This window comes from Triticum urartu, chromosome 1A (genome assembly GCF_056163025.1).
Source record: "Triticum urartu cultivar PI428250 chromosome 1A, HENAU_Tu73, whole genome shotgun sequence".
Taxonomy (NCBI): domain Eukaryota; kingdom Viridiplantae; phylum Streptophyta; class Magnoliopsida; order Poales; family Poaceae; genus Triticum; species Triticum urartu.
In genome coordinates, this window is record NC_141873.1 from 435,391,736 (window position 1) to 435,414,085 (window position 22,350).

The 22,350-nt window shown below is 44.8% G+C and overlaps 1 long non-coding RNA gene across 1 annotated transcript; it reads right to left on the minus strand.

The window, feature by feature from the left end:
- Positions 1-18,781: 18,781 nt before the first annotated feature.
- On the minus strand, positions 18,782-21,841 carry LOC147991580 (uncharacterized). Its single transcript, XR_015613952.1, has 3 exons — positions 21,572-21,841; positions 20,379-20,453; positions 18,782-19,091 (listed from the first exon to the last, which is right to left on the minus strand). It is a non-coding gene; the product is annotated as an uncharacterized LOC147991580 (long non-coding RNA).
- Positions 21,842-22,350: the final 509 nt, after the last annotated feature.

Below are 22,350 nucleotides of genomic sequence, written 5' to 3' on the forward strand. Positions count from 1 at the left end.
GCATTGTCAAGGGTTTTACTAGCATATTGAATAACATTTAGTTTCTTATCAACTCTTTGTCCTAGAACAGCACCTACAACATAATCACTAGCATCACACTTAATTTCAAAGGGTAAATTCCAATCAGGTGGCTGAACAATAGGTGCAGAAATCAATGCTTTCTTAAGTATTTCAAATGCTTCTACGCAATCATCATCAAAGACAAATGGTATATCTTTTTGTAATAAATTAGTCAGAGGCCGAGAAATTTTTGAGAAGTCCTTAATGAACCTCCTATAAAAACCGGCATGACCAAGGAAACTTCTTATACCTTTGATGTCCTTGGGACATGGCATCTTTTCAATTGCATCAACCTTGGCTTTATCAACTTCGATACCTCTTTCAGAAACTTTATGCCCCAAGACAATACCTTCATTAACCATAAAGTGGCACTTTTCTCAATTCAAGACAAGATTAGTTTCTTCACATCTCTACAAAACTCGATCAAGGTTGCTCAAGCAATCATCAAAGAAGATCCATAGACGGAAAAGTCGTCCATGAAAACCTCACAAATCTTTTCACAAAAGTCAGAGAATATAGCCATCATGCATCTTTGAAAGGTAGCAGGTGCATTACATAAACCAAAAGGCATACGTCTATAAGAAAAAGTACCAAAAGGGCATGTAAAAGTAGTCTTTGATTGATCTTTGGCTGACACATGTATTTGAGAGAAACCAGTAACCATCTAGAAAGGAAAAATGTGTATTCTTGGATAATCTTTCTAGCATTTGATCGATAAAAGGTAAGGGGTAATGATCTTTTTAGTAGCCTTATTTAATTTGCGGAAATCAATTACCATCCTATAACCTATAATAATTCTTTGAGGAATCAATTCATCTTTATCATTAGGAGCAACAGTAATACCTCCCTTCTTAGGGACACAATGGACAGGGCTTACCCACTGACTATCAGCAACGGGATAAATTATACCTGCCTCAAGGAGCTTTAGTATCTCCTTTCTTACCACTTCTTTCATTTTGGGATTCAGCCGGCGTTGATGATCACGAACTGGTTTAGCATCTTCTTCCAAATTGATTTTATGTTGACATAGAGTGGGACTAATGCCCTTAAGATCATCAAGAGTATACCCAATAGCAGCACGGTGCTTCTTCAGAGTTTTCAATAATCTCTCTTCTTCATGTTCTGAAAGGTTAGCACTAATAATAACATGATATATCTTTTTCTCATCAAGATAAGCATATTTAAGAGTACCAGGTAACGGTTTAAGCTCAAACACGAGATCACCCTTGGGTGGAGGAGGATCCCCTAGGATTTCAACAGGTAAATTGTTTTTCAGAATAGGTTCCCGTTTAAATAATACTTCATCTAATTCCCTTCTTTCATTCATAAACATATCATTTTCATGGTCTAGCAAATATTGTTCTAAAGGATCACTAGGAGGTACGACAATAGAAGCAAGACCAATAATTTCATCCTTACTAGGTAATTATTCCTCACGGTGTTGTCTACTAAATTTAGAAATGAAATTCATGAGTCATACCATCTAAACCGACAGTAACAACATCCCTTTTGCAATCTATGGTAGCATTAACAGTGTTTAAGAAGGGTGTACCAAATATAATGGGGCAAAAGCTATCTTGTGGGGAACCAAGAACAAGAAAATCAGCAGGATATTTAGTTTCCCCACACAAGACTTCAACATCTCTAACAATTCCCATTGGTGAAATAGTATCTCTATTGGCATGTTTAATTGTGACATCAATATCTTCTATTTCAGCAGGTGCAATCTCATGCATAATTTCTTTGTATAAGGAATGAGGTATCACGCTAGCACTGGAACCCATATCACATAAGCCATGATAACAATGATCTCCTATTTTAACAGAAATAACAGGCATGCCTATCACAGGTCTAGGTTTATCTTTATCACAGGGTTTAGCAATTCTAGCAGTTTCATCACAGAAATAAATAACATGCCCATCTATATTATTAGACAAGAGATCTTTAAAAATAACAATATTAGGTTCAACTTTAACTTGCTTAGGAGGTGTATATGTTTTAATATTGCTTTTTACGAACTACACTTGAAGCTTTAGCATGATCCTTTATCCTAACATGGAAAGGTGGTTTCTCAACATAAGAAGTAGGAACAATAGGATCATTATAAGTGATAGTCTTTTCTTCAACTTTAGTAGGTGCAGCTACTTTTACTTCTATGGGAGGATGATATTTAAACCACTTCTCCTTGGGAAGATCAACATAAGCAGCAAAAGATTCACAGAAAGAAGCTCCTATCTCAGAGTCAAGTCCATATTTAGTGCTAAATTTGCGAAAAATATCGGTATCCATAAAAGATTTAACACAATCAAAACTAGGTGTCATACCTGACTCCTTACCATTGTTGAGGTCCCAATCTTCAGAGTTGCGTTTAATTCTTTCCAATAAATCCCATTTGAATTCAATAGTCTTCATCATAAAAGAGCCATCACAAGAAGTATCAAGCAAGGTGCGATTTTTACCAGAGAGCCGAGCATAAAAATTTTGAATAATCATTTCTCTTGAGAGCTCATGATTGGGGCATGAATATAATATTGATTTAAGCCTCCCCCAAGCTTGAGCGATGCTTTCTCCTTCGTGAGGCCAAAAATTATATATATAATTGCAATCACGATGAACAAGATGCATGGGGTAAAACTTCTGATGAAATTCCAATTTCAATCGTTTGTAATTCCAAGACCTCATACCATCACATAGCCTATACCATGTCGATGCATCTCCCCTCAAAGATAAAGGGAAGACCTTCTTCTTAACAACATCTTCGGGTACACCTGCAAGCTTAAATAATCCACAAACTTCATCAACATATATCAGATGTTCATTAGGATGTTTTATTTCATCTCCTAAAAAGGATTAGCTAGCAGCTTTTCTATCATACCCGTAGGAACTTCAAAGCAAGCATTTTCATTTTCATTTTCATTTTCATTTTCAGTAGGCTCAGTAGGTTGAGGAGCAACTCTTTGCTCTACTGGTTGGGGTGAAGATACCCCGAACAAGCCCCTCAGAGGATTACTTTCCATGGTGACAAGTAATAGTAAATTTCAGCACACTATATAATTTTTTCCTTACCAAATTCCACCTACCAAAGGCGCTTCACTCCCCGGCAACGGCGCCAGAAAAGAGTCTTGATGACCGACAAGTATGGGGGATCTATCGTAGTCCTTTTGATAAGTAAGAGTGTCGAACCCAACGAGGAGCAGAAGGAAATGATAAGCGGTTTCCAGCAAGGTATTCTCTGTAAGTACTGAAATAAGTGGTAATAGATAGTTTTGTGATAGGATAATTTGTAATGAGCAACAAATAACAAAAGTAAATAAAGTGCAGCAAGGTGGCCCAATCCTTTTGTAGCAAAGGACAAGCCCGGACAAACTCTTATATGATGTAAAGCGCTCCCGAGGACACATGGGCATATCTCAAGCTAGTTTTCATCACGTTCATATGATTCACGTTCGGTACTTTGATAATTTGGCATGTGGGTGGACCGGTGCTTGGGTGCTGCCCTTACTTGGACAAGCATCCCACTTATGATTAACCTCTATTGCAAGCATCCGCAACTACAACGAAAGTATTAAGGTAAACCTAACCATAGCATGAAACATATGGATCCAAATCAGCCCCTTACGAAGCAACGCATAAACTAGGGTTTAAGCTTCTGTCACTCTAGAAACGCATCATCTACTTATTACTTACCAATGCCTTCCTCTAGGCCCAAACAATGGTGAAGTGTCATGTAGTCGACGTTCACATAACACCACTAGAGGAGAGACAACATACATCTCATCAAAATATCGAACGAATACCAAATTCACATGACTACTAATAGTAAGACTTCTCCCATGTCCTCAGGAACAAAAGTAACTACTCACAAAGCATAAACATGTTCATAATCAGAGGGGTATTAATATGCATATAGGATCTGAACATATGATCTTCCACCAATTAAACCAACTAGCATCAACTACAAGGAGTAATTAACACTACTAGCAACCTACTAGCACCAATCCCGAACTTGGAGACAAGAATTGGATACAAGAGATGAACTAGGGTTTTGAGATGAGATGGTGCTGATGAAGATGTTGATGGAGATTGCCCTCTCCTGATGAGAGGAGCGTTGGTGATGACGATGACAATGATTTCCCCCTTCGGCAGGGAAGTTTCCCCGGCAAAACAGCTCCGCCAGAGCCCTAGATTGGTTCCGCCAAGGTTCCGCCTCATGGCGGCGGAGTTTCGTCCGAGAAGATGGCTTATGATTTTTTTCTCATTGAAAGACTCCATATAGCAGAAGATGGCCACCGGAGGGCCACTAGGGGGGCCCATGAGGTAGGTGGGCGCTCCCAGGGGGTAGGGTGCCCCCCCACCCTCGTGGGCAAGGTGTGGCCCCCTGGTGAAGTTCTTGCTCTTAGTATTTTTTATATATTTGGAAAACATCTTCCATGAAGTTTCAGGACTTTTGGAGCTGTGCAGAATAGGTCTCTAATATTTGCTCCTTTTTCAGCCCAGAATCCCAGCTGCCGGCATTCTCCCTCTTTATGTAAACCTTGTAAAATAAGAGAGAATAGGCATAAGTATTGTGACATAATGTGTAATAACAACCCATAATGCAATAAATATTGATATAAAAGCATGATGCAAAATGGATGTATCACGTCCCCCGCGCCGAGGCTGCGCTCACACCGTGCGCCCAGCCCGCGCGTGCGTGCGTGCACTCCTGCTAGTGCTGCACTGCTGCTGGCTGCTGGCACGGCTGGCTTCAGCCGGCGGCACCCTGTACACACGCGCGTTCGAGCCAGCGTGAGGTCGCCGTTCGCTACCACATGGGCTCTGGCCCAAGTTAATCAGGGAGGCCTAACTAAGTTAGGCCTAAACCCCCTCTTGTTAGCTTAACTGATAGAACGTGTGTGGGTCGGCTCAAAAAAAGATAAAACATGTGGGCCCCTTCAGTTAATCAACAATTTATTTAACTCTAAAAATGCTGAGTCAATGACATATGGGCCCCGCTTTGACCCTGTTGACCAGTCAACCTTGACTGGTCAACCGTTGAATTTGACCCTGACCCCCACCTGTCATACACTATGGCTAGAATAGCACTAGGTGACAAAACTAATTTCTGTTTTATTTTTGTATTAAAAGAATTCCAAAATACTATTAAAACTTAGAAAAATAATATAAAATGAACCGTAACTCGGATGAAAATACTTTATACATGAAAGTTGCTCAGAACGACGAGACGAATCCAGATACATCCCTAGCATAGCGAACATGCAACTTTCCCCCTCCGATTCATCTGTTCGAAAACACAAAACACCAGGAATACTTTCCCGGATGTTTTCCCCCTTCGCCAGTATCACCTATCCCCGCGTTAGATTACCCCTGGCACCGCGTATTGCCTTGTTATATTTTGTGTGATGCTTTGTTTGCTCCATATTTACTGTTTCTTCCCTCTCTTCTTCTCCGGTAGACCCCGAGCCCGGCGTTGATGCCACCGAGTACGACTACGTCACCGATGACCCTTCTTTCTTGGTAGAGCAACCAGGCAAGCCCCCCCTTGATCACCAGATATCGCCTACTCTCCTCTATGCTACTTGCATTAGAGTAGTGTAGCATGTTACTGCTCTCCGTTAATCCTATTCTGATGCATAGCCTGTCATTGTTGCTACAACTGTTGATACCTTACCTGCAATCCTAAATGCTTAGTATAGGATGCTAGATTATCATCAGTGGCCCTACATTCTTGTCAGTCTGCCATGCTATACTACCGGGCCGTGATCACGTCGGGTGTTGATCACGGGTATATACTATACATACATACTATACATGTTGTGACTAAAGTCGGGTCGGCTCGTTGAGTACCCACGAGTGATTCCGATGTTGGGGGCTGAAGGGGCAGGTGGCTCCATCCCGGTAGAGGTGGACCTGGGTTCCCGAAGGCCCCCTACTGTTACACTATGGCAGAGCGACAGGGAAGGTTGAGACCACCTAGGAGAGAGGTGGGCCTGGCCCTGGTCGGCGTCCGCGGTTATTTCTAAATAACACGCTAAATGAGATCTTGGTATTTGATCTGAGTCTGGACACTGGTCTATACACACTAACCAACTACGCGGGAACAATTATGGGCACTCGACGTCGTGGTATCAGTCGAAGCCTTCGTGACGTTAGCGACTGAGCGGCGTGCGTCGGGTTGGACTGCGTAACGCAACTTCCTTTGTAATGGAGGTTGCTAGGTCTGCTCTCCGGCCGCCCTCGCAATGTGCAGGTGTGCAATGGGCGATGGTCCCAGACACCTGCGCCATAGGATTTAGACCGGCATGCTGACCTCTCTGTTGTGCCTAGGTAGGGCTGCGACGTGTTGATCATCTGAGGCCGGGCATGACCCATACAAGTGTGTCCGGACGAATGGGATCGAGCGTGTTGGGAAATGTGGTGCACCCCTCCAAGGAAGTTAATCTATTCGAATAGCCGTGATCTTCGGTAACAGGATGACTTGGAGTTGCACCTTGACCTTATGACAACTAGAACCAGATACTTAATAAAACACACCCTTCCAAGTGCCAGATACAACTGGTGATCGCTCTCTCACAGGGTGACGAGGGGAGGATCACCGGGTAGGATTATGCTATGCGATGATACTTGGTGAACTTACCATCTACTCTCTTCTTCTGCTGCAAGATGGAGGTTACCAGAAGCGTAGTCTTCGAAAGGACTAGCTATCCCCCTCTTATTCTGGCATTCTGAAGTTCAGTCCACATATGATACCCCTTTTCCATTTGATACCAATGCATACATATGTAGTGTAGCTCCTTGCTTGCGAGTACTTTGGATGAGTACTCACGGTTGCTTTGCTCCCCCTTTTCCCCCTTCCTATACCCGATTGCTGCGACAAGACAATGGAGCCCAGGAGCCAGCCGCCACCGCTGACGACGACTCCTACTACACCAGAGGTGCCTACTACTACGTGTAGGCTGCTGCCGGCGACCAGGAGTAGTTTAGGAGGATTCCAGGCAGGAGGCATGCGCCTCTTTCGATATGTATCCCAGTTTGTGCTAGCCTTCTTAAGGCAAACTTGTTTAACTTATGTCTGTACTCAGATATTGTTGCTTTCGCTGACTCGTCTATGACCGAGCTCTTGTATTCAAGCCTTCGAGGCTCCTGGCTTGTAATATGATGGTTGTATGACTTATTTTATTTGTAGAGTTGTGTTGTGATATCTTTTCGTGAGTCCCTAATCTTGATCGTACACGTTTGCGTGTATGATTAGTGTACGATTGAATTGGGGGCGTCACACAACGGGTCTGCAACATTCAGATCCGTATGTATCTTGCAAATCTCTATGTCTCCCTCCTTGACTTGATCGCGGATGGAATTTAAGCGTCTCTTGATGTGCTTGGTTCTCTTGTGAAATCTGGATTCCTTTGCCAAGGCAATTGCACCAGTATTGTCACAAAAGATTTTCATTGGACCCGATGCACTAGGTATTACACCTAGATTGGATATGAACTTCTTCATCCAGACTCCTTCATTTGCTGCTTCCGAAGTAGCAATGTACTCCGCTTCACACGTAGATCCCGCCATGACGCTCTGCTTAGAACTACACCAACTGACGGCTCCACTATTCAGTAAAAATATGTATCCAGTTTGTGACTTAGAGTCATCCGGATCAGTGTCAAAGCTTTGCATCGACGTAACCGTTTACGACGAGCTCTTTGTCACCTCCATAAACGAGAAAAATATCCTTAGTCCTTTTTAGGTATTTCAGGATGTTCTTGACTGTTGTCCTGTGATCCACTCCTGGATTACTTTGGTACCTCCCTGCTAAACTAATAGCAAGGCACACATTAGGTCTGGTACACAGCATTGCATACATGATAGAACCTATGGTTGAGGCATAGGGAATGACTTTCATTTTCTGTCCATCTTCTGAAGTGGTCGGGCATTGAGTCTGACTCAACTTCATACCTTGCAACACAGGCAAGAACCCTTTCTTTGACTGATCCATTTTGAAAGTCCAATTAAGCGTCTTGATCTATATCTATAGATCTTGATACCCAATATATAAGCAGCTTCACCGAGGTCTTTCATTGAAAAATTCTTATTCAAGTATCCTTTTATGCTATTCAGAAATTCAGTATCATTTCTGATCAACAATATGTCATCCACATAAAATATCAGAAATGCTACACAGCTCCCACTCACTTTCTTGTAAATACATACTTCTCCAAAAGTCTGTATAAAACCATATGCTTTGATCACACTATCAAAGCGTATATTCCAACTCCGAGAGGCTTGCACCAGTCCATAAATGGATCGCTGGAGCTTGCGCACTTTGTTAGCACCTTTAGGATCGACAAAACTTTTGGTTGCATCGTATACAACTCTTCTTTGAGATATCCATTAAGGAATGCAGTTTTGACATCCATTTGCCAAATTTGATAATCATAAAATGCGGCAATTACTAACATGATTCGGACAGACTTAAGCATCGCTACAGGTGAGAAGGTCTCATCGTAGTCAACTCCTTGAACTTGTTGAAAACTATTTGCAACAAGTCGAGCTTTGTAGATAGTAACATTACCGTCAGCGTCAGTCTTCTTCTTGAAGATCCATTTATTCTCTATTGCTTGCCGATCATCGGGCAAGTCAACCAAAGTCCATGCTTTGTTCTCATACATGGATCTCATCTCGGATTTCATGGCCACAAGCCATTTTGCGGAATCTGGGCTCATCATCGCTTCCTCACAGGACGTAGGTTTGTCATGGTCAAGTAACATGACCTCCAGAACAGGATTACCATACCACTCTGGTGTGAATCTTGCTCTGGTTGACCTACGAGGTTCGGTAGTAACTTGATCAGAAGTTTTATGATCATCATCATTAGCTTCCTCACTAATTGGTGTAGGAATCACTGTAACTGATTTCTGTGATGAACTACTTTCCAATAAGGGAGAAGGTACAGTTACCTCATTAAGTTCTACTTTCCTCCCACTCACTTATTTCAAGAGAAACTCCTTCTCTAGAAAGGATCCATTCTTAGCAACGAATATCTTGCCTTTGGATCTGTGATAGAAGGTGTACCCAACAGTCTCCTTTGGGTATCCTATGAAGACACATTTCTCTGATTTGGGTTCAAGCTTATCAGGTTGAAGCTATTTCACATAAGCATCACAACCCCAAACCTTAAGAAATGACAACTTGGGTTTCTTGTCAAACCACAGTTCATATGGTGTCATCTCAACGGATTTCGATGGTGCCCTATTTAATGTGAATGCAGCTGTCTCTAAAGCATAACCCCGAAACGATAGCGGTAAATCAGTAAGAGGCATCATAGATCGCACCATATCTAATAAAGTGCGGTTACGACGTTCGGACACACCATTACGCTGTGGTGTTCCAGGTGGCGTGAGTTCCGAAACTATTCCACATTGTTTCAAATGAAGACCAAACTCATAACTCAAATATTCACCTCCACGATCAGATCGTAGAAACTTAATTTTCTTGTTACGATGATTTTCCACTTCACTCTGAAATTCTTTTAACTTTTCAAATGTTTCAGACTTATGTTTCATCAAGTAGATATACCCATATCCGCTCAAATCATCTGTGAAGGTCAGAAAATAACGATCCCGCCGTGAGCATCAAGACTCATCGGACCGCATTCATCAGTATGTATTATTTCCAATAAGTTTGTTGCTCGCTCCATTGTTCCGGAGAACAGAGTCTTAGTCATCTTGCCCATGAGGCATGGTTCACAAGCATCAAGTGATTCATAATCAAGTGATTTCAAAAGTCCATCAGCATGGAGTTCCTTCATGCGCTTTACACTAGTATGACCTAAACGGCAGTGCCACAAATAAGTTGCACTATCATTATTAAACCTATATCTTTTGGCTTAAATACTATGAATATGTGTATCACTACTATCAAGATTCAATAAAAATAGACCACTCATTAAGGGTGCATGACCATAAAATATATTACTCATATAAATAGAACAACCATTATTCTCTGATTTAAATGAATAACCGTCTCTCATAAAACAAGATCCAGATATAATGTTCATGCTTAACGCTGGCACCAAATAACAATTATTCAGGTCTAAAACTAATCCCGAAGGTAGATGTAGAGGTAGCGTGCCGACTGCGATCACATCGACTTTGGAACCATTTCCCACGCGCATCGTCACCTCGTCCTTAGCCAATCTTCGCTTAATCCGTAGCCCCTGTTTCGAGTTGCAAATATGAGCAACAGAACCAGTATAAAATACCCAGGCGCTATTGCGAGCATTACTAAGGTACACATCAATAGCATGTATATCAAATATACCTTTCACTTTGCCATCCTTCTTATCCGCCAAATACTTGGGGCAGTTCCGCTTCCAGTGACCAGTCCCTTTGCAGTAGAAACACTCAGTCTCAGGCTTAGGTCCAGACTTGGGCTTCTTCACTTGAGTAGCAACTTGCTTGCCATTCTTCTTGAAGTTCCCCTTCTTCCCTTTGCCCTTCTTCTTGAAACTAGTGGTCTTGTTGACCATCAACACTTGATGCTCCTTCTTGATTTCTACCTCCGCAGCCTTTAGCATTGTAAAGAGCTCGGGAATTGTCTTATCCATCCCTTGTATATTATAGTTCATCACGAAGCTTTTGCAGCTTGGTGGCAGTGATTGAAGAACTCTGTCAATGACACTATCATCAGGAAGATTAACTCCCAGTTGATTCAAGTGGTTGTGGTACCCAGACATTCTGAGTATATGTTCATTGACAGAACTATTCTCCTCCATTTTGCAGCTATAGAACTTATTGGAGACTTCATATCCCTCAATTCGGGCATTTGCTTGAAATATTAACTTCAACTCCTGGAACATCTCATATGCTCCATGACGTTCAAAACGTCGTTGAAGTCCCGATTCTAAGCCGTAAAGCATGGCACACTGAACTATCAAGTAGTCATCAGCTTTGCTCTGCCAAACGTTCATAACATCTGGTGTTGCTCCTGCAGTGGGCTTTGCACCTAGCGGTGCTTCTAGGATGTAATTCTTCTGTGTAGCAATGAGGATAATCCTCAAGTTACAGACCCATTCCGTGTAGTTGCTACCATCATCTTTCAACTTAGCTTTCTCTAGGAACGCATAAAAATTCAAAGGAACAGTAGCACGGGCCATTTATCTACAACAGAATAGACATGCAAAATAGTATCAGGTACTAAGTTCATGATAAATGAAAGTTCAATTAATCATATTACTTAAGAACTCCCACTTAGATAGACATCTCTCTAGTCATCTAAATGATCACGTGATCCATATCAACTAAACCATGTTCGATCATCACGTGAGATGGAGAAGTTTTCAATGGTGAATATCACTATGTTGATCATATCTACTATGTGATTCATGCTCGACCTTTCGGTCTCAGTGTTCCGAGGCCATATCTTCATATGCTAGGCTCGTCAAGTTTAACCCGAGTATTCTGCATGTGCAAAACTGGCTTGCACCTGTTGTATGTGAATGTAGAGCTTATCACACCCGATCATCACGTGGTGTCTCGGCACGACGAACTGTAGCAATGGTGCATACTCAAGGAGAACAGTTATACCTTGAAATTTAGTGAGAGATCATCTTATAATGCTACCGCTGTACTAAGCAAAATAAGATGCATAAAGGATAAACATCACATGCAATCAAAATAAGTGATATGATATGGCCATCATCATCTTGTGCCTTTGATCTCCATCTCCAAAGCACCGTCATGATCACCATCATCACCGGCTTGATGCTACCTCTTGAGAACTGCGTTCGTTTTCCCTTGAAGAGGAAAGGGTGATGCAGCAAAGTAGCGTAAGTATTTCCCTCAGTTTTTGAGAACCAAGGTATCAATCCAGTAGGAGACTACATGCAAGTCCCTCGTACCTACACAAGCAAATAAGAACCTCGAAACCAACGCGATAAAGGGGTTGTCAATCCCTTCACGGTCACTTACGAGAGTGAGATCTGATAGAGATAATAATAACAAGATAAACATTTTTGGTATTTTTATGATATAGATTGAAAGTAAAGATTGCAAAATAAAATAGATTGGAAACTTATATGATAAAAGATAGACCCGGGGGCCATAGGTTTCACTAGTGGCTTCTCTCAAGATAGAATAAGTATTACGGTGGGTGAACAAATTACTGTCGAGCAATTGATAGAAAAGTGCATAATTATGAGAATATCTAGGCATGATCATGTATATAGGCATCACACCCGCGACAAGTAGACCGAAACGATTCTGCATCTACTACTATTACTCCACACATCGATCGCTTTCTAGCATGCATCTAGAGTATTAAGTTCATAAGAACAGAGTAATGCATTAGGCAAGATGACATGATGTAGAGGGATAAACTCAAGCAATATGATTTAAACCCCATCTTTTTATCCTTGATGGCAATAATACAATACGTGCCTTGCTTGCCCTGCTGTCACAGGGAAAGGACACCGCAAGATTGAACCCAAAGCTAAGCACTTCTCCAATTGCAAGAAAGATCAATCTAGTAGGCCAAACCAAACTGATAATTCACAGAGACTTGCAAAGATAACCAATCATACATAAAAGATTTCAGAGAAGAATCAAATATTGTTCATAGATAAACTTGATCATAAACCCACAATTCATCGGATCTCGACAAACACACCGCAAAAACAGTTACATCAAATATATCTCCAAGAAGATCAAGGAGAACATTGTATTGAGATCCAAAGAGAGAGAAGAAGGCATCTAGCTAATAACTTTGGACCCGAAGGTCTGTGGTAAACTACTCACACATCATCGGAGAGGCTATGGTGTTGATGTAGAAGCCCTCCATGATCGATTCCCCCTCTGGCGGAGCTCCGGAAAGGGCCCCAAGATGCGATCTTGTCGGTGTCAAAACCGGCGGATCTCGGGTAGGGGGTCCCGAACTATGCGTCTAAGGCGGATGGTAACAGGAGGCAGGGGACACGATGTTTTACCCAGGTTCGGGCCCTCTTGATGGAGGTAAAATCCTACGTCCTGCTTGATTATTCTTGATAATATGAGTAGTACAAGAGTTGATCTACCACGACATCGGAGAGGATAAACCCTAGAAGCTAGCCTATGGTATGATTGTATGTTGTCCTACGGACTAAAACCCTCCGGTTTATATAGACACCGGAGGGGGCTAGGGTTACACAAGGTCGGTTACAAAGGAGGAGATATACATATCCGTATTGCCTAGCTTGCCTTCCACGCCAAGTAGAGTCCCATCCGGACATGGGACGAAGTTTTCAATCTTGTGTCTTCATGGTCCAACAGTCCGGCCAAAGGATATAGTCCGGCTGTCCGGAGACCCCCTAATCCAGGACTCCCTCAGATCTCTTGGGTACAGAAGGTTGCGGCGGTGGAAATAGGGTTTCGTGGTGCTCCTGCATGTTTTCGGGGTATATGGATATATATATATAGGAGGAAGAAGTAGGTCGATGGAGCTACGAGGGGCCCACGAGGGTGGGGGTGCTACCTCTTGAGCACTGCGTTGGTTTTCCCTTGAAGAGGAAAGGGTGATGCAGCAAAGTAGCGTAAGTATTTCCCCCAGTTTTTGAGAATCAAGGCATCAATCCAGTAGGAGACTACATGCAAGTCCTTCGTACCTATACCTCGCAACCAACGCGATGAAGGGGTTGTCAATCCCTTCACGGTCACTTACGAGAGTGAGATCTGATAGAGATAATAATAAGATAAATATTTTTGGTATTTTTATGATATAGATTGAAAGTAAATATTGCAAAATAAATGACGCCAGAGATAGCTAGTTGACGGGAGATTAATATAATAGAGAATAGACCCGGGGGCCATAGGTTTCACTAGTGGCTTCTCTCAAGATAGCATAAGTATTACGGTGAGTGAACACATTAGTGTCGAGCAATTGATAGAAAAGTGAATAATTATGAGAATATCTAGGCATGATCATGTATATAGGCATCACGTCCACGACAAGTAGACCGAAACAATTCTGCATCTACTACTATTACTCTACACATCGACCGATATCCAGCATGCATCTAGAGTATTAAGTTCATAAGAATAGAGTAACGCATTAGGCAAGATGACATGATGTAGAGGGATAAACTCAAGCAATATGATATAAACCCCATCTTTTTATCCTCGATGGCAACAATACAATACGTGCCTTGCCGCCCCTACTGTCACTGGGAAAGGACACCGCAAGATTGAACCCAAAGCTAAGCACTTCTCCCATTGCAAGAAAGATCAATCTAGTAGGCCAAACCAAACTGATAATTCGAAGAGACTTGCAAAGATAACCAATCATACATAAAAGATTTCAGAGAAGAATCAAATATTGTTCGTAGATAAACTAGATCATAAACCCACAATTCATCGGATCTCGACAAACACACCGCAAAAAGAGTTACATCAAATAGATCTCCAAGAAGATCGAGGAGAACGTTGTATGGAGATCCAAAGAGAGGGAAGAAGCCATCTAGCTAATAACTATGGACCTGAAGGTCTGAGGTAAACTACTCACACATCATCGGAGAGGCTATGGTGTTGATGTAGAATCCATCCGTGATTGATTCCCCCTCCGGTGGAGCTCCGGAAAAGGCCCCAAGATGGGATCTCTTGGGTACAGAAGGTTGCGGCGGTGGAAATAGGGTTTCATGGTGCTCCTGGATGTTTTCGGGGTATATGGGTATATATAGGAGGAAGAGGTAGATCGGTGGAGTTACGAGGGGCCCACGAGGGTGGAGGCGCGCCCAGGGGGGCAAGCGCGCATCCCTGCCTTGTGGCTCCTCGTTGGTTTCTTGACATCTACTCCAAGTCCCATGGATCACGTTTGTTCCAAAAATAACTCTCTCGAAGGTTTCATTCCGTTTGGATTCCGTTTGATATTCCTTTTCTGCGAAACACTGAAATAGGCAAAAAAACAACAATTTGCACTGGGCCTTGGGTTAGTAGGTTAGTCCCAAAAATAATATAAAAGTGTATAAATAAGGCCATTAACATCCAAAACAGATAATATAATAGCATGGAAGAATCAAAAATTATAGATACGTTGGAGACGTATCAGGGGGGGGGGGCGCCCAGGGGGGCAGGCGCGCCCTCTGCCTCGTGGCCACCTTGTTTCTTTCTTGACGTCTACTCCAAGTCCCCTGGATCACGTTTGTTCCAAAAAAACTCTCCCGAAGGTTTCATTCCGTTTGGATTCCGTTTGATATTCCTTTTCTGCGAAACACTAAAATAGGCAAAAAACAACAATTTGCACTGGGCCTTGGGTTAGTAGGTTAGTCGCAAAAATAATATAAAAGTGTATAAATAAGACCATTAACATCCAAAACAGATAATATAATAGCATGGAACAATAAAAAATTATAGATACGTTGGAGACGTATCATCGTGAGCATGGACATAGCACTATATGTGGAATAGAATGGTGGTTGTCACTACAAAAAAAGACACATCTGTGACATTTTGGGCCGAACGAATTTTTTTCTGTCATACATATGACACTTCTATGACGATAATTGTGACAAAACCCAGTATCATCATAGATGTGGTGGGCTTCTACTTCTATGACAAAAAATCATGACAGAAAATGGGCTTTTCGTCCTGGGCGGGCCGGAGACGCAGCTGCATGACATTCTTTGGGCCGTCCATGACGAAAAAAACCGTGGTAGAAGCGAGGGGGAGGAAAATTTCGGTGAGTTCCCGATTACGGTGGGAGGTCGGGGGCCGAGCGATGCGCGTTTTTCTCGTAGACGCACGCACGTGTGTGCGAGGCGTTAGCTCTAACTGAACCCGAGCGAGGCGTTGAGCTCTAACTGAACCCGAGCGATTGCACTGCAGGCTACGCGTTACTGAACCCGAGCGATCGATCGATGGCTGTTAACTGAACCCGATCGAGCGATTCCTTCGCTACTGCTACTAACTGAATCCGATTGATGCTGCCTCTGGGATGAACAGTGAGCGTTGCTGGGGGGGGGGGGTTGGATGAAAAGTGAGCGGTGGCGTTGCCTCTGGATGAACAGGACCCCGTGTGGTGGTGGAGGGCTGGACGAACAGTAGACGGTGGAGGGGTGCCCGTGGAGGGGTGGATGAACAGGACCCCGTGGTGTGGAGGGCTGGATGAACAGTAGACGATGGAGGGGTGCCCGTGGAGGGGTGGTTGAACAGGACCCCGTGGTGTGGAGGGCTGGATAAACAGTAGACGGTGGGGGGGGGTTGTTAAACAGTAGTCGGTGGAGTAGCGCGCGGTGGAGGCTGGATGAACAGGAGCCCGTGGAGGCTGGAGGAGGTCGACGATGGAGATGAACAGTATCCCGTGGAGTCCCGTTTTGCGGTACGCCACACCCCTCCCGATGAACAGGACCCCCGTTTCGACCGTAGCGCTCCAACATAAGTCTGTTTCGTCCGTTTTGTGGTACGCCACACCCCTCCCAATCAACATGATCTCCGTTTCGACCGTAGGAGGTCCGTTTCCTCCGTTTTGCGGTACGCCAGACCCCTCCCAATCAACAGGACCCTGTTCCGAACATAGGAGGTCCGTTTCCTTCGTTGTGTGGTACGCCAGGCCTCGTTTCCATCGCCTGTTCCATCCAAGCCCTCCCGATGAACACGACCACGCATTCCGTTCAAACCCAGCCGATTGGCCCCCACGCGTTCCGTTGCCTCCCCATGAACACGACGCATTCCGTTGCCTCACCATGAACACGGCAACGATGCTGTTTCTCCATTCCGACCCAGCCATGTACACGAGCCCTGGCCGTACATATGCGCGAGTAGGCATTCAAGACCCCGCCCGTATGTACACATACGTGGCCGTATTTTCTTTCTTGCACCCTGGCCATTGTACGTACGTGTACATGCTACGTGCGCGCCTCTACTACGACATGTACGCGCCTCTACTACGACACGTGCGCGCCTCTACATCCACCAGTATATATGTTCGTACACATTCGCGACCAGAATGACAACACTACGTACGCTTCGACTAGGTGGGTCCCGACTGTCAGGCATTTCCTTACATGCGAAGATGTAGGTTTTTTTTTTGCCTGGACGCACTTCCTTGCATGCGAAGGTGTAGCTGGTGGGTCCTAGTAGTCAGGGGGGAAACATTTTTTTCGCGAAATATGGTGGCCCGTCCGGTGGGTCCCCGCTGTCAAGTGGAGGAATAATTAGTTTGCGCGTAATAAGGAGGCACTTCCTTGCTGCGGCCGTGGACCCAGCTGTCAGCGTCTCCACGCACAGTACTCTTCCGATGTAAGTCGGTCGTTGACCACATTGACCACGCCGCGCCAAGAGCACCACGGCGGTGGACGACGATGAGGCCTAGGAAGGGGACGATACGGAGACAGGGAAGACTCGGCAGTTGTTTCCCACACGGAGGGGAGTACGACTGTACAAGGGTTTATTGGTTCGTTTGCCGTCGCCGGAGAATAACAACAGGTGTGGGTGAGTAGAGGGATGGCTAGGCCAGCGATGGGAGTACGGTGGGGCGGTGAGGCCTGCGTGGCAGCACAGCCGGCCGCGGGGAGGAGGGAGCAGGCAGTCCCGCTGGCGCTTGTTTGAGCGGCTGAAACAGGAAGAGCAGAGATTGAAGAAGCACGACGGCCGTTCGATGGACATCCAACAGTCACTGCTTGTGCGTCAACCTTTTTTTAGGAAAGCCTCAAATATGTAGAAAACAGCATACAACCCTTCTGCCATTATTTCTAATAATTTACAGCCCATTTGTTAATTCTTAAGGTTTTTTTGGAATCCATATTCTTTTTGTTAGCACTACACCCATATTGTGGCACGGTTAAAAAATTATACGAAATTTTGCATATTTCGGTGCGGTCCGAACTGTTTTTAATTCCGAAATTTCGACTCACATTTAAACTAATTTTAAAAATAAATGTATATCAATATAAAATCCAACAAATTCTCCACGCATAAAAAATAATGTAATTTAAAATCTCGAAATGAAAAAAAGATATTTGAAACTAATTGCCGGTTTGATGTGTTTTAAAAATGTACAGTCCATTTCTCATTACTGATGGGCCATTTTCTCGGCCAGCCGAATGAAATCTCTCCTTGTCTTGAAAGATTTGCAGCCCAACAGGCCTGACAAAGCGACTTACTTGGCAAATCACAAAAAAACTGGGTTGTGGCCGTGGACCCAGCTGTCAGCCTCTCCACGTACAGTACTATTCTGATGGAAGTCGTTCCTTGACCACGTTGACCACGCCGCGCGAAGAGCACCACGGCGGTGGACGACGGGGAGGCCTAGGAAGGGGACGACGCGGAGCCGGGGAAGATGCGGCAGTGGAAGCCCGCGCGGAGAGGAGTACAAGGGTTCACTGGTTTGGCTGCGGTGTGAGGCTGCCGTCGCCGCATGGCCTGGCTAGCGGTGGGAATAGTAGGGGCGGTGAGGCCTCCGTGGCAGCACAGCCGACCACGGGAGGCAGGAGCATGCAGCACGACCGGCGCTGCTTTGGGCGGCTAGAGCAAGAAGATCAGAGGTTGAAGAAGCACTACGGCCGTTGGATGGACATCGTACGGTCACTGGAGCTAGAATCGTTCATATTGACTAAGTTGACAAAGTCCTTCGTCCCCGTCAACTTAGTAGGCCCACAAGTCAGTGTGACGCCCCCGATTTAATCGTACACTAATCATACACGCAAACATGTACGATCAAGATTAGGGACTCACAGGAAGATATCACAACACAACTCTACAAATAAAATAAGTCATACAAGCATCATATTACAAGTCAGGGGCCTCGAGGGCTCGAATACAAGAGCTCGATCATAGACGAGTCAGCGGAAGCAACAATATCTGAGTACAGACATAAGTTAAACAAGTTTGCCTTAAGAAGGCTAGCACAAATTGGGATACAGATCGAAAGAGGCGAAAGAGGCACATGCCTCCTGCCTGGGATCCTCCTAGACTACTCCTGGTCGTCGTCAGCGGGCTGCACGTAGTAGTAGGCACCTCCAGTGTAGTAATAGCCGTCGTCAACGGTGGCGTCTGGATCCTGGGCTCCAACATCTGGTCGCAACAATCGGGTATAGAAAGGGGGAAAAAAGGAAGCAAAGCAACCATGAGTACTCATCCAAAGTACTCGCAAGCAAGGAGCTACAATACATATGTATGCATTGGTATCAAATGGAATAAGACTATCATATGTGGACTGAACTGCAGAATGCCGGAATAAGAGGGGGATAGCTAATCCTATCGAAGACTACGCTTCTGGCCACCTCCATCTTGCAGCATGTAGAAGAGAGTAGATGGTAAGTTCACCAAGTAGCATCGTGTAGCATAATCCTAACCGATGATCCTCCCCTCGTCGCCCTGTGAGAGAGCGACCACCGGTTGTATCTGGCACTTGGAAGGGTGTATTTTATTAAGTATCTGGTTCTAGTTGTCATAAGGTCAAGGTACAACTCCAAGTCATCCTGTTACCGAAGATCACGGCTATTCGAATAGATTAACTTCCCTGCAAGGGTGCACCACATAACCCAACACGCTCGATCCCATTTGGCCGGACACACTTTCCTGGGTCATGCCCGGCCTCGGAAGATCAACACGTCACAGCCCTACCAAGGCATAACAGAGAGGTTAGCACGCCGGTCTAAATCCTATGGCGCAGGGGTCTGGGCCCATCGCCCATTGCACACCTGCACGTTGCGAGGGCGGCCGGAAGCAGACCTAGCCTAGCAGGCGTTCCAGTCCAATCCGGCGCGCGCCGCTCAGTCGCTAATGTCACGAAGGCTTCGGCTGATACCACGACGTCGAGTGCCCATAACTGTCTCCACGTAGATGGTTAGTGCGTATAGGCCAGTAGCCAGACTCAGATCAAATACCAAGATCTCGTTAAGCGTGTTAAGTATCCGCGAATGCCGACTAGGGCCAGGCCCACCTCTCTCCTAGGCGGTCTCAACCTGCCCTGTCGCTCCGCCACAAAGTAACAGTCGGGGGCCGTCGGGAACCCAGGCCCACCTCTACCGGGATGGAGCCACCTTCCCCTTCAGCCCCCATCATAAGTAATGTAACAATATAAAGTATATAGCATATGCCCGTGATCACCTTCCGAAGTGATCACGGCCCAGTAGTATAGCATGGCAGACGGACAAGAGTGTAGGGCCACTGATGATAATCTAGCATCCTATACTAAGCATTTAGGATTGCAGGTAAGGTATCAACAGTTGTAGCAACAATGACAGGCTATGCATGAGAATAGGATTAACGGAAAGCAGTAACATACTACACTACTCTAATGCAAGCAGTATAGAGGAGAGTAGGCGATATCTGGTGATCAAGGGGGGGGGGGCTTGCCTGGTTGCTCTGGCAAGAGAGAGGGGTCGTCAACACCGTAGTCGTACTGGGTAGTAGCGGCGTCGGTCTCGGTGTCTAGCGAGAGAAGAGGGGGAAGAAACAATAAATATAATGCAAACAAATGCATGACGATGCATGACATGACAAAGCATGATGCCAGGTGTGCCCTAGCGCGGTACAAGGTGGTACCGGTGAAGAGGGAAAAACATCCGAGAAAGTATTCCCGGTGTTTCTCGTTTTCGGACGGATGAACCAGAGGGGGAAAATTGTGTGTTCGCTATGCTAGGGATGTGTGGCGGACGAACGGGCTGCGTATCCGGATTCGTCTCGTCGTTCTGAGCAACTTTCATGTACAAAGTATTTTCATCCGAATTACGGTTTATTTTATATTAATTTTAAAAGATTTAAATCATTTTGAAAATATAATTAATTTAATTAGAAAATGCCATTTTGATGTCAGCATGACATCAGGGTGATGTCAGCAGTCAACAGTCAGTTGACTTGATCAAACTGATGCATGGGTCCCAGTTGTCATGGACTTAGGTTAACTAAACAGGATTAGTTAATTTAGTTAAGTGTTTAGGTTAATTAATTAAGCTTAATTAATTAATTAGTTTTTATTATTTTTAAATGTGATTTATTTATTTTCAATTATCTTTTTTTAACATTCTAGGGGCAGGCCCCACTTGTCATTTTCTATTAAATTAAATTAGCACTAAATTAACCCTAACTAATCTAGTCCTAATCAAGCAAGGGCCGGCCGCACTGGACAATGGCCAAGCCGGCCACAACACTCACGCATACTACACACTCGGCCATGGCATGCCCATGGCCAGTAGAAAGCAACAGCAGCCGGCGGCAATTGAGCAGCATGAGCAGAGCAGCGCAACAGCATAGCGGTAGCGGCTCTAGGCAGCAGCAGAGCAGCGGTAGGAGCTTGAGCAGCAGCAGCACGTACGCAGCAGAGTAGCAGGGATCGCGGGCGCGCGGCCCCGGTAGCGGCGGGCGCACGCACGAGCGGGCGCGGGGCACGGCCAGGGCACGGGCTGGCTGGCAGGGGCGCGCGTGGACGCGGCCATACGCAGCGAGCGTATACAGACGCGAAGCTTCGGCCATGGCGACCATGCCCGTGGGGCGACAGTAAACGGAGCGAATCAAGATCGAGGACGAGGGGAATCGAAGGAGGAGCTCACCACGAGGCGTATGGAGAGCTCGGGGAGGCGCGGGGTGGTCCGTGGCCGAGGCAATCGACGGCAAATGGCGACGGCCGTGCGCGGAGAAGACAGTCGATGGCGGCGCACGGGGCCCTCCTAGCTCGAGACCTTAGTCGAGGGCGAAGGAGACGACGATGCAGGAGCCCCTCCATGTATTATCAGGCACCGGGGAAGCCAGTGGCCGTGACGACGACAGCCACCATGGCGAGCAGCTCGGCTCCCCTGTCTTCCACTGTAGCGGGAGGTTGAAGGACAGGGGGGGGGGGGGGGGGGGGTATGTAGTTGCTAGTTGGGCAGTTGTGCACGTGGGTGTTTTCTTTATGTTTCCTGTTTTTTTGTTAAATAAATTATTACTCCTGTTTTACATTCATTTTGAGCACCAAATGAATTTAGTTCTACAAGATACTTCACACATAATTCAAATAAAATATTTTGGTGCAACACACAAAGTTTTCAGGTTACTAGAAAACGTTCAGATTTATGTTTCAATTTAAATGCTCACAGATAAATGTTGCTGGTCCACCTATTGGTTGCTATGGTCAAATTAGTAATCCAAATAAAGTTTATCTTACTTTATCATTGTTTAGGGATTTATAATCAGATGGTATGAACATTTATTAAAAATCTAGAAAACATTTTTGTTTTCTTATTTCTGAAAGTTGAATTCGAGAGTTGAATTTAATTCTTGATTTCATTTTAAATTCTAATCATGACGACATGGAAAAATCAGCAGGAGATTACTGTAGCATGATCTTTGG